Consider the following 11,861-nt stretch of genomic DNA (forward strand, 5'->3'; position numbering starts at 1 on the left):
ACTGAGAATTTCATGGACATGTTACTAGATATGGTCAACCAAAACAACAGGAGGCACTCAAGAAATTCCAAGATTAAAAAAAATAAAGAAGACACAAAAACAAATAAATGAACACACAGGAGCCCTAAAGAAATACCAAAGTGAAACAGATGATACCATAAATAGAGAGATAAATGAGTTTAGGAAGAAAATAGACAATATTAGAGTAAGTGATCCATGATAAGGAAAACCTCTGAAAAGAATTAAACAGAAATACAAAACAAAACGGAAGGCCATTCCAGGAGAATAGAACAAGCAGAAGACAATCTCAGAACTTGAAGATGAAATGGAAATTAAGGAAAAACTGAAGAGCTATTACTCAAACAACTCAAGACCTGTGAAAGGAATATGCAAGAACTCATGACTCCATCAAAAGACCAAATCTGAGAATCATGGGCATTGAAGAAGGAGAAGAGGTGCAAGCAAAAGGAATTCATAATATAGTCAACAAAATAATAACAGAAAATTTCCCAAATCTAGAGAAAACTATGCCCATTCAGGTACAGGAAGCCTCCAGGACACCGAATAGACTTGAACAAAAAAGAACTACCCCATGACATATTATCAGTAAAACAACAAGCACAGAGAATAGAGAAAGAATATTGAGGGCTGTAAGAGGAAAAACAAATAACATACAAAGGTGAACCTATCAAAATCACAGGAGATTTCTCAATGGAAACGTTACAATCAATGAGCATGGAGTGAGGTATTCCAGGAATTTAATGAAGATACTTCAAGCCTAGGATATGATACCCCCACAAAGCTATCATTCAAAATGGGTGGAACAATAAAAGTCTTCCATGATAAGCAGAAACTAAAGCAATATATGACCACCAAGCCGACACTACAAAAGCTTCAAAGATCTGCACACAAAAAATAAAGGCAAACAAAACCGTGGGAGGACAAGTAGTACCAAACCAGCAATGTGTTGCTTACAGGAGACCCATCTCATCAACAGAAAGAAGCACTGGCTTAGGGTGAAAGGCTGGAAGAAGATTTACCAAGCCAATAGACCCCAAAAACAGGCAGGAGCAGCAACACTTATCTCAGACAAAGTAGACTTCAAACTAACATTAATCAAATGAGATAAAGAAGGACACTCCATACGAATAATAGGGGAAATACACCAAAAGAAAATAACAATTATCAACCTATATGCACCCAACATCAATGCACCCAATTTCATCAAACATACTCTGACGGACCTAAAACATATATAAACTCCAACATTGTGGTAGTCAGAGACTTTAGTACCACACTATCACCAATACATAGGTCATCAAAACAAAAAAATCAATAAGGAAATCCTAGATCTAAATCACACCATAGATCAAATGGACCTAGCTATTGTCTACAGAATATTTCATCCAACTTCTGCACAATATACATTCTTCTCAGCAGCCCATGGAACGTTCTCTAAAATTGATCATATCTTAAGGTACAAAGCAAACCTCAGCAGATATAAGAAAACAGAAATAATACCATGCATTCTATCTGATCACAATGCATTAAAATTAGAAATCAACAACAAAAGCAAAAGTAAAAGCATGCAAACATCTGGAAACTGAACAACACATTGCTCAACAATCAGTGGGTCATTGATGAAATAAAAGAGGAAATTGAGAGGTTCCTGGAAGTTAGTGAAAATAAAAACATTATCTACCAGAGCCTATGGGACACAACAAAGGCAGTCCTCAGTGGAAAGTTTATAGCCATGAGTGCATATATTAAAAGGAAAGAAATATATTAAATCAATAACCTAATGCTACATCTCAAACTCCTAGAAAAACAAGAACAAGCAAATCCCAAAACAAGCAGAAGGAGAGAAAAAATTAAAATAAGGGCCGAAATCAATGAAATAGAAATGAAAAAAAATGCAAAGAATCAATGACACAAAAAGTTGGTTCTTTGAAAAAATTAAATAAGATTGCCAGACCCCTGGCAAACCTGTGAAAAATGAGGAGAGAAAAAACTCAAATCAGTAAAATCAGAAATGCAAAAGATGAGATAACAACAAACACCAAGGAAATCACCAGAAACTACTTTAAGAACATATATTTTAATAAATTTGAAAATCTTCAAGAAATGGATAGATTTCTAGATACTTATGATCATCCAAAATTGAACCAAATGGACATTAACTACCTGAATAGATCTATAACACAAACTAAAATTGAAGCAGCAATAAATAGTCTCCCAAAAAAGAAAAGTCCAGGACCTGATGGATTCTTTGCTGAATTCTATCAGACCTTTGAGGAAGAATAAATACCAACCCTCCTTAAACTATTCCATGAAATAGAAAGGGAAGTAACACTGCCTAACTCATTTTATGAAGCCAGTATTACTCTCAACCCAAAACCACACAAAGACACCTCCAAAGAGGAGAACTAGAGGCCAAACTCCTTAATGAACATCAATGCAAAAATCCTCAATAAAATAATGGCAAACTGAATCCAACAACACATCAGAAAGATCATTTGTCACGACCAAGTTGGCTTCATCCCATGGATGCAGAGGTGGTTCAACATACACAAATCTATAAATGTAATACAGCAAAGACAAAAAACACTTGATCATCTCAATACATGCACAAAAAGCCTTCAACAAAATCCGACACCACATCATGATAAAAGCTCTAAGAAAACTAGGAATAGAAGGAAAGTACCTCAACATTGTAAGGGTATATATGACAAACCTATAGCCAACATCACACTTAATGGTGAAAAACTGAAACCATTTCCCCTAAAATCAAGAACGAGACAAGGGTGCACACTATCCCTACTCCTCTTCAACATAGTACTGGAATTACAAGGCAGAGCAATTAGGCAAGAAGAAGAAATAAAAGGAATACAAATAGATAAAGGAACTGTCAAAATATCCCTATTTGCAGATGATATGATCCTATATCTTAAAGACCCAAAAAACCTTACCCAAAAACTCCTAAACACCATAAACAGCTACAGCAAGGTGGCAGGATACAAAATCAACTTACAAAAATCATTAGCTGTCCTATACACCAATAATGAAAAAACTGAGAGGGAATATATGAAAACAAATCCATTTACAATAGTCTCAAAAAAATCAAATACCTAGGCATAAACATAACAAAGGAGTGAATGACCTCTACAAGGAGAACTACAAATCCCTGAAGAAAGAGATCGAGGAAGACTACAGAAGGTCAAAGATCTCCCAAGGTCATGGATTGTTAGAATCAACATAGTAAAAATGGCTGTACTACCAAAAGTAATCTGCATGTTCAATGCAATTCCCATCAAAATCTCAATGACTTTCATCACAGAGATTAAAAAATCTACCCTAAAATTCATTTGGAAACACAAGAGACCACAAATAGCCAAGGCAATACTCAGGAAAAAGAGCAATGCTGGAGGTATCACAATACCAGACTTCATATATATTACAAAGCAATAGCAATAAAAACAGCATGGTACTGGCACAAAAATAGACATGAAGACCAGTGGAACAGAATAGAAGACCCGGATATAAATCCACACATCTATGCTCACCTTATTTTTGACACAGGCACCAAAAATATACGATGTAGAAAACACAGCTTCTTCAACAAATGTTGTTGGGAAAAGTGGTTATCCATCTGTAAAAAACTGAAACTAGATCCATGTTTGTCACCATATGCTAGTGTCAACTCAAAATGGATCAAGGACCTTAATATTAGACCTGAAACTCTGGTGTTAGTACAAGAAAAACAGGAAACACCCTGGAATTAATAGGTATAGACAAAGACTTCCTCAATAGAACCCCAGCAGCTCAGCAACTAAGAAAAAGGATGGACAAATGGTACTACATAAAATTAAAAAGCTTCTGCACAACAGAAGACATGGTCTCTAAACTGAAGAGACCACTCACAGAGTGGGAGAAAATATTTGCCAGCTATTCATCAGACAAAGGACTGATTACCAGAATATACAGGGAATTTAAGAAACGAAACAATCCTAAAATCAATGAACCCATAAAGAAATGGGCAAGTGAAATAAACAGAACCTTCTCAAAAGAAGAAATTCAAATGGCAAAAAAAAAAAACCATGAAAAAATGCTCACCATCTCTAGCCATAAAGGAATGCAAATCAAAACCACATTAAGATTCCACCTCACCCCTGTTAGAATAACCAGCATCAAAAACACCACCAATAACAGGTGTTGGTGAGGATGTGGGGAAACAGGAACCCTCTTACACTGCTGGTGGGAATGCAACCTGGTGCAACCACTCTGGAAAACAATATGGAGGCTTCTTAGCAATCTAAACATAGACCTGCCATATGATCCAGCAATCCCACTCCTGGGAATATACCCAAAGGAATGGGACTCAGGTTACTCCAGAGGCACCTGCACACCCAGATTCATTGCAGCGCTATTCACAATAGCCAAGTTATGGAAACAGCCAAGATGCCCCACTACTGACGAATGAATTAAGGAAATGTGGTATTTACACACAACGGAATTTTACTAAGCCACAAACAATAATGAATTTTTTCATTTGAGGTTCAACGGATGGAACTGGAGAACAGCATCTTAAGTGAAGTTAGCCAGATTCAGAAGGCCAAAAGTAACATGTTCTCTCACATATGTGGAATATAGATATAATATTATTTCAGCAATATGCTGAAACACTGGACACACTAAGGGGAAGTCACACATAGGAAGGGTAGGGTAAAAGAAGGAAACTAAGCACTTGAATATGGGTGATATAGTTTCAATAGAAGAATGAATATAGAATTCTTAAATCAGATGAAACCACCATAAGATAGGGACTAAGGTAGAATGAAGAAAAATAGAGGAAATGAACCAATTGTTGTAATACATATATACATTGAAATATCACAAGGAAACTCTCTGTCTCAAACTACCAAAGGTCATGTTGTTTTTTCTTTTTTCTCTTTACTCTTCTGCAAAATCAGAGACCAGTAGGGCAGAACAGGTCCTGCCCAGGGAGGAGGGCTGGCACCAGTGAGAGGGGGAAGGTGGTGGGGAAAGGGGGTAGGAGAGTGAATATGGTGCAAAAATGTGTACACAGGCATGTAAGTGGAAAAATGATACCTGTTGAAACTCTTCCATGAATCGGGGAGAAGGAGATAAAGAGTAGCGGTGGAAGGGGTGAATTCAAATGTGATATAGTTGATACACTGTAACAACGTTTGCAGATGCCACAATGTACACCCAGCCAGCACAACAATAAAGGGGAAAAAAAGCAATGCTATCTATGAATGGAAGGAAGTGCCACCTTCTCAACGTATCACTAAGGCATTTGGAACTCCTTTTACATGTTTTCTTGCAACACTGCTTTTTGTCCAATAATAAGCAATTTGGAATAAGTGGCAAAAACGCAGAATTTGTTCATAGGGAAAGATGCCCCATCCTCAAAGTGCTTTCAACGAATGTGAACGCATTCCTCCTAACTCTGTGTCTGTTAGAATTACTGTGTCTTTCCCATACTGTTTGTATGCTTCTAATGAACAATCTATAATAAGCGTTTGAAAATTCATACTGGGGGAGACATTCTAAAATGCTTTCAACTAATGGAAGGCAAGATATAAAAAAGACACTTGTGCACTCATGTTTATTGCAGCATCATTCACGTGTGTGGAACCTTGGAGTCACACGTGTGGGAACTTGGAGTCACGTGTGGGGAAGCTTGTTGTTGGGGTGTGTGTGTGAGTGTGTGTGTGTGTGTGTGTGTGTGTGTGTGTGTGTGTGTGTGTGTCTGTGTGTAACCTTGCAGTCACATGCAGGGAGGTTGGAGCAATCCAGGCCTTTCCTGCTGGGCCAAGGCTGTTGGTGCCGCTTTCCTTTGGGGAGCCCTATATGAAAGGACACAGGGCCAGCCCACCAGGAACCCAGTGTGATTCCACAGGGATCTGCTCCCCAGGTCCCTCCAAGCTTTCTCCCTTCCTCCCCTGCTGATCTCCATTCCTTGTGTCTCTCCCCCAAACTACATATTTCCCCAAACACTTTTGTCCTTCTATGTGACTTCACCTCAGTGCCTGGGACTACCCCTGTTAGAACATCAGGAGGTCCGCTGACATGCCACAATTCATTCCACCCCAAGTGGCCTTGTTACCTGTGACCCCAAACTAGTCCCACTCCCATGCGTTCATTTAATAAATGGTAATCCTACTGCATACAGCAGACAGGTAGAAATGGGGAACAGCCGTCTACCCCTGGTGGTGGTGGGGTGGCTGCAGGTCCTCATGTTCACCTTACACCATCAGCACCCCACTGCCCTGAGTCACCCATCACAAGTCACCATAGCCATGGCTGCCAGCTGTCACCTCCATAACCACTCCACCACTCTAGTGCCCCAATATTCGTGGTGCTCATTCTGCTTCCCAGTGGACACTCTACAATGGGTGCAAAAATCGGAACCCTCCCCTCTTCACTGGACACTGGGGTGTCAGGAGAATGGGGTCTCCCCCAAGGCACCAGTGAGCTGAGCAAGCTGCTCCCCTTTTCAGCAACTTGGTGGAACTCTGCCAGGGCTGGGTCTAAGCTGTGGATGGACAATACAAGGTCCAGTGGAGAAGGCACTGTCCGAGCTTTGCTCCACCACCTGCTCACTTGGTGACATTGGACTATCTCTGAGCCTCTGCTTCCACTTCCTGAGTGATGTGGCCACAGGGGCCCTGCCTGTCTTGGGGGCTCAGAGAAGGATGGAAAAGAAGAGGACCTCAGAGAAGCTAGGTGAGGAGTGGGAGCACCACATGCTGAGCTGGTGAGAGAGCTACTCTGAGGGACCCTGTGTTGCACACCCAGGTGGGCTCAGGCCTGAACACCAGGGCAGCTGTTTGCCCCTGTTATCGCCCCTGCCAGTGGGAGTAACCAGCCTCAGGTACCTTCTACCCAAATCCCACACAAACTCCCCTCAAAGTCTTCCAGGAGCCACAATTCTGCGCCCATCCAGGTATGTAGCGCCACCTGCAGGCTTTCTTCAGAACAGCAGGGACTCACTACTTAATCAAGGCCCAGCACCTAGGACCCAGAATCAGTCCTTGCTTTCAAGCGGAGAAGCAGGGCTGTGCTCCAGGCTGAGGAGCCACGGCCACCTTTTGTTTCTCTGGACAGTGTCTTAAAGACCCTACCCTGACATGCGCCATTAACATCCACACTCCTTCCTGCACCCTTACACCTCCCCTTCCCACCACCCATAATTATGCCCTAACCAAGGACTTTGGCCTCAACCAGACAATGAGGGGGACAGGTCGTACCCCCATCATCCCCCCACTTAGGGAGCTGCCAGTGATGGGTGAGCTTGTCTTTCCCTTGGTCACTGTGACGAGCCACAGAAGGAGGCACAGAGCCAGGAAAAAGTGTGGGATGGGTCCTGCTTGTTCCTGAAAGCCTGGGGCTGCTGACAGGGAAAGAGGGGCAGAGAGCGAGCACATCCCACAAAGTGGGGCAGTGGTCATTCTCAGCTAGATCCTACTGCTGGAGACTGTTCAGCTCCCCTCAGGTGTGAACAATGACGTGCCAGCACATCAGAGCACACTGCAGCCCAGGAACAAGGACTTGCACCATAATGCCTGGGTCCCCAGAGAAGGCCACCTGTCCCCCTCACTGTCTGGCTTGACAGTGGGAACTGTCAAGGGCAGGGCTGGGACTGGCCAAAGAGGCCAGGTGTGGTCTCCAGATCCTCCAGGCTTCAGATCCCAGAGACAGCAGGAACTCAAGAAAAGAAGGTGCTGGTGCCACCCTGGGGCATGTCTGCACACATGAAAGGAGTAACTATCCCCAGTGATCTTGGTGTTCTTATGAGGCTGTGACTCGATCCTACTGGGCCCCTGAAGTGGATCTGGCCCCTGCTGGACTGTCCTGGGCCTCTCTCCCCACTGGGGTCCTTTTGTGGGATGGAAACTGTGAGGTTGGGGGGAGTACTTTGTCCCACTAGCCAAGTTCTAGGACACCTGTGAACAGTTTCAGTCATCCTAAGGTGACTGAAGGCCTCTGAGGCAGGGAAACCCAGCTCTGTGTCCAGGAGCCCAGCAAAGGAGTAGGAGAGGAAGAGAACTCTCACAGGATGCCCCTCCCTCACAGTGCTGCTACATCTGAGTGGGGCCAGACACCTGGTATTGTTAGGAATGGGGCTAGGTTGGAGAGGCCCCTGGGCTGTAGGCAGAGGGACCCCAGGCTTGTCCCCTGCCCTATCCAGGCTGGGGTCGACAGTCAGTTCCCTCCCTGGGACCTCACTGAAGTTCTTGTAATGTGGTGGGAAACTGGGAGGGGTAGTACACAGGCTGAGTTCAGCCTAGCTGCTGAATCAGCCTTGACTTGGGACAAATGAAGTGCTGCTGTGTGCCCAGGGCCTCTACAAATCAGAGCATGGCTCCTGCCTGAAGTTAAGTCCAGTAGAGAAGATGGATGTTAGGCTAGCCATGGTGGAGGAAGGAGACCCTGGGGTGCTCCCCAAGTCTGGACACCAACTAGGAGAAGGAGGGAGAGAGAGAGAAGCCTCTGCCTGAGGCTGCCCATGTCCCCACCAGCCCGAGGGAAGGGGTCATGAGGGACATCCAGTCCAGAGGGAGTTCCAGGGTCCTCTTCAGACTTCTGGCTGAGCAGGTGGCAACACTCATTGCCTCAGGCATCCCGTGCTCCCAGGAAAATTTTCCCAGGAATATTAGTCTCGTGCACCCCCACCCCTCTCCTCACCCGCCTCACTCCACCCACCGTGCCCTGCAAGGACACATCCGCCTCTCGTCCCTGTTGTCTCTACCCTGCATCCTCCAGCCCTCCTCAGCACACCTCCACCTCTCTGTCCAGTGGTGGCATCTTGTGTACACTTCTCTCCTGTTCCCCTCACGTGCATCACACCCGACCTTCCTTCTCATGTGCCACCTAACTCCTGTCTCTGCTGCACATGTGTGCATGTGCACGTCAGTGTGTGTTCACGTGTGTGTGTGTGTGCAAGTGTGCACGTGTACCTGTGTATGCACATTTCCATGTGTGCACGCATGTGAGCTCAAAACAGGGCTGTCACATTTGCACAATGACTTCCCTTCTGGGTTCCCTACAATGGGGTCCTGGGCTTGAGCCAGCCATAGACTTTGCTGCCCTCAAGGCCCTGGTCTGGGGCTAAACTTTGTAGCTGTAGTTCTCACTCATACTCACTCATCTGCACAGGTGAGCTTCGTGATGGACATAGGCTCAGGCAGGGCCTTGGCTTCAAGATTCTCCTCCCTGTGCACACGGTGGTGTCGCTCCAGTCTCTTCTCTCAAGGCAGAGCTCCTGGGGGCCCAGAATTTTGGCATGAATAAAACTTTTGAGCCCAGAGCCAGCAAGGCCTGCCTGGCCACAATAGTCAGTCACCAGCCACTGCAGACAGGCAGCACCTCCTTGGTTGGACAGAGGTTAATGACAATTAACATTAATTGTTATTGTCTATTAATCTAGACAGAGGTTAATGTCTCTGGGGAACCCTGGCTGTCCCAGGCCCCAAGTGAGGCCAAATCCTGGCTTTGACAGTATTATCATTAGCTAAGTGGCCATACTAGAAATGGTGAAAAAGTGACTTAGCTTCAGAAATTGACTTTTTCACAATTCAGGAGACCACAGGCCAAAACAAAGGAGCTATTTTCCCTCTGGCAGCAAGAATTTGAACTCAGGGCCTCACACTTGCTAGACAGGTGCTCTGCCACTTGAGTCATGCCCTCAACTCTTTTTTTTTGCTTCAGTTATTTTTCAGGTAGGGGTTCACGTTTTTGCCCCAGGGGTCAGCTTGGAACATGATCCTTCTACCTAGGCCTCCCACATAGGTGGGATTACAGGCATGCACCACCATGCCCAAAGAACCACATTTTCAGATGGGAATATCCACATCCACCTATATCTACTCAAGGAATTTGATGGTGTCCTTCCAGTTTCTCAGGATGTCACAGGAGCAGTTCAGTGTCCACTTCTGTCACCTTCCTGTCCATGCCACTCTGGCAAGCACAGATTGAGTGTGGAAAGTCTCTGGCCTTAATTTTTCTTCTGTATCATAACTACCAAAGCAGACTTTTTATGAGACAACACCAAAGGTGTGTCTGAATTAGGGAAGGGAAGATAAGCAGCAAGACTGCACCGAACCTGGCCAGGCTCCAGCCTCCACCTGTGTGCACAAAGGTATCATGCCACCCCATCACCATGGTAACCACTGGTGTCAGCTTCCTGAAGGTGGCATCTGTGGGAAGGGGCAGATTATTCAATAAATGGTGCTGAGACATTTGGTAGCTGTTTGGAAAGAAAGAAATTTAGCTCTTTCCTTCACACCATATATCAGTATAAATTCTAAATGATTTTTTAAAATTACCTCATGAAAAATAGGCCTATAGTTGAACTTGGGGTAAATAGAGATGCTTGTAACATAAAAGCAGAAGAAAAATAAAGATTACAAAAGAATTTAACACATAAATGTTCAAATCTCTATTCCTAATGTATTAGGAAACTGAAAACAAGAACAAAATTGTGGCAAGAACACTTGACAAAGGATTAATACTTTAATATATAAAAAGTAACTGAAAACCAATGAAAATAAGCAATCTGATAGAAAAATAGTCAACAGTAAGCGTTCCAAAGATTTAAGAAGAAGGGATCACTATATTTTATAATATTCAGCATTGTAGGTAATCAAAAAATGCCCATTAAAATATGGATGTGATTTTCCCCTGTCAGATTTTCAAAGAATAATTAAAATTAAAGTGACCAGTCTTCTTGACTGGAGTGAAACTGAGAATTCTTACTCATTCACACATGAACGTACAAATTGTTATAAACTTCCTGTGAAAATTTTAATTTTATGCTCCTAAAGTTTAAAAATATCCATAAATTAACCCAAACAATACTCTTGCTTCTATGACATCCTAAGAGAATGGTCTAGATAGGAGCTAAAAATATTAGTATAATAATACTGAGTATATGCATTGAACAATTTACTCAAATACAAGGAGATATTTTACAACCACAGAAACAATATTTTGGATAATTAATGACATGGAAATAGGTGTACGATATAATGTTAACTCGAAATAGCATAACAGTATAATATTTCTAGATCAATAGTATATCTTGCTGGGCACAGTGGCTCATGCTTGTAATCCTAGCTACCTGGGAGGCTGAGATTAAAAGGATTACATTTGGAGGCCAGCCTAGGCAAATAGTTCACAAGACCCCCATCTCCAAAATAATCAGAGCAAAATGGACTGCAGGTGTGGCTCAAGAAGTAGAGCACCTGCTATGCAAGTGCAAAGACCTGAGTTCAAACCCCAGGCCCACAGCATGAAAACAAAAGTATGTCTTAGCTGTTAGTCACAGGAACCCACTGTAGCGGGCTGAGTAAAAAAACAAAAGGGACCCCAATTTGATCATTACAGAATGCAAACATGTATTTTTGCAATAAGCTTGAAATATTTTATTCACAACACAGAAGTAGAAACACAAGATGAAATGATTGTCTCTAGACTCTTCTCATTCCCAATCCTTCAGATTCCCTGAGAGTTTTTCTCCACTCTACACACCCTTATTTTCTTTGCTTCTATGTCTAAGGGAAGAAAACCTCTTCTACAAAACCATCTCCCCTCCCTTGTGTTCTCCATGAAGCCCCTGCTTGGGGTTTGGCTTGAAACGTTCGTTTCTATTTCCACCATCTTCTCCCTTCCCTTTGGGCTCCCTGTTTTGGTGCATAATACTCATGTCTTTTTTTTTAACTCTTTTTTTCCTATTTATCACATCTTATTTGTCTCCACAAGCTTCCAAAAAGAACTGTCCATATTCCGACTTTATTTCCTTACCTGCTTGTTCTTCAATTTATTACAATCTGTTT

This window comes from Castor canadensis, chromosome 6 (assembly GCF_047511655.1).
Source record: "Castor canadensis chromosome 6, mCasCan1.hap1v2, whole genome shotgun sequence".
Classification (NCBI taxonomy): Eukaryota; Metazoa; Chordata; class Mammalia; order Rodentia; family Castoridae; genus Castor; species Castor canadensis.